This window comes from Echinops telfairi, unplaced genomic scaffold, assembly GCF_000313985.2.
Source record: "Echinops telfairi isolate 266 unplaced genomic scaffold, ASM31398v2 ScPeMD7_6;HRSCAF=24_0, whole genome shotgun sequence".
In the NCBI taxonomy this organism is placed as follows: Eukaryota; Metazoa; Chordata; class Mammalia; order Afrosoricida; family Tenrecidae; genus Echinops; species Echinops telfairi.
In genome coordinates, this window is record NW_022103902.1 from 20,314,927 (window position 1) to 20,316,844 (window position 1,918).

Here is a 1,918-nt window from a genome sequence, read left to right on the forward strand (position 1 = left end):
TACTGGAGAGATCCACATGAAGAAGCACTGAAGTCCTCAGTGAACAGTCAGGATCAACCACCAGACGTGAGCACATGAGCCTTTAGATCAGAGTTTCTCAGTGTTGGTTCTATTGACATACTTCATTGTGAGGAGTTGTCCTATACAATATAGCATATTTAGCCTCCCAATAAACATCTGTAGCAACCCCCAAGTTATGAGAAGCAAAACTGTTAGTATTGCCAAATGTGCCCTGTTGGAGAATCACCCATGACTGAGAAACACTGCTTTAGGTCCTTCTAACAGACAACCTTGAGTTACCCAAACTTACATCAAGTGAAACATGAGCTTTCTCTGGCCTACCCAGCACCAAGCAACTGCAGTACTCATAGCAATCCAACAGGCAGAATAGAACCATGTCCTAGGATGTCTGATGCTATCAATCTCTACAAGAGCAAAAGGCCTCACCTTTTCCCACGATAGCTTCAAACTGCCCGCCTTGAGGTTGGCAGTCCAATGGTTAACTCACTGTACCACAGGACTCATCACTTGTGCAGTCCTGCCCAAATTGGAAATTTCTGAGCAGAATAATTATTGTTGTTATTATAAGACACTATTCCTTTTAAAGCACCCTGCTGGCACAACAAGGAGTCTGGCGGTGTGGTGGTTAAAGCACTTGGCTGATAACTGATAGAGGTTTGAACAGACTGCCCCCATAAAAGATCTACAGCCTTTAAAACTCTGGGGCAATTCTACTCTGTCTTATAAGATTGCTATGTGTAGGAATCAACTTGGCCACAGTGAGTTTGGCTTGGTTAGATGACAGTTGGTAGCACATGGCTTCCAACCAGCAGGCCACCAGTTCAATCCACCTAGCAGCTCCAGAAAAGAAAAGACGTATTGGTCTGCTTCCATATACATAGTTTTCAGCCTGCATATAGGATTGCTATTAGTTGGAATGGACTTAAAGGCACACAAAATTTTGGGAGGTTTGTTGCAAACATAAAGATGGTAATAGTTCCTTTCCTTGAGGGTTCATTTTCTCCTATTAGCGCAAAAAACCCAATATATAACCAAATAATAATCCTACTTATACAATTTATTAAGTGCTTTACTTGTAAACACACCTTGAATATAATTATGCCTGCGTGTGAGTGTGAGTGTGTGTGTGTGTGTGTGTGTGTGTACATAGCACTCTGACATTGAAGTCCTGCTCTGTGGCCATACTGAGCTCGTAGATCATCTACATTAACCTAATTTCAGTATATGTAATTATATTGTCTGTCTAATTCACTCATGCACTTTCAACTGGAAGTGGTTTACACCGGATTCTTAAATAACTCCACATCGTTAAGGGAGTCTACTGTAACATGCTGCTTGTTTTCCTGTAAGCTACATTAGATGACTCAGTCCCAGAGCATTTGGAACAATCGTGAGATAATGTTCTGAATAGAGCTATGGCAGCGGCATGTTTGGCCTGCCTGGCACTTATAATTTGTCTCCAGATATCAAAGAAACAGTCTGGATAGGGAGTGTGGATGCATAGTGGCTCCACACAGATAATATGTGCTATGTTCTGAAATGACAACTTTTAAAGATTTTAGAAATAATATAAACATGATTGTCTGACTCTCTCTGATTTTACATAATTGTAATAAACAATGCGAGCTTCTTTCTTAGGGAATCTATGTCTCCTTTTTAACCATGGAAGTGGAGACCTATTGAATTCTGAGTCTAGGGCTCTACATAGTACCGACAAAAAGGTAAAACATAAAAAAGAATTAGTTGTCATTTAGTCTATTCCAGCTTGTATCACTTCTACATGTTAGAGAGTGACTGTCACACCATTGGCTTCTCAAGAATATGGTCTTGCAGAAGCACACCACCAGGCCTTACCATGGTGATGTCGTGGTTACATGTTGGGCAGTTCTAAACCACG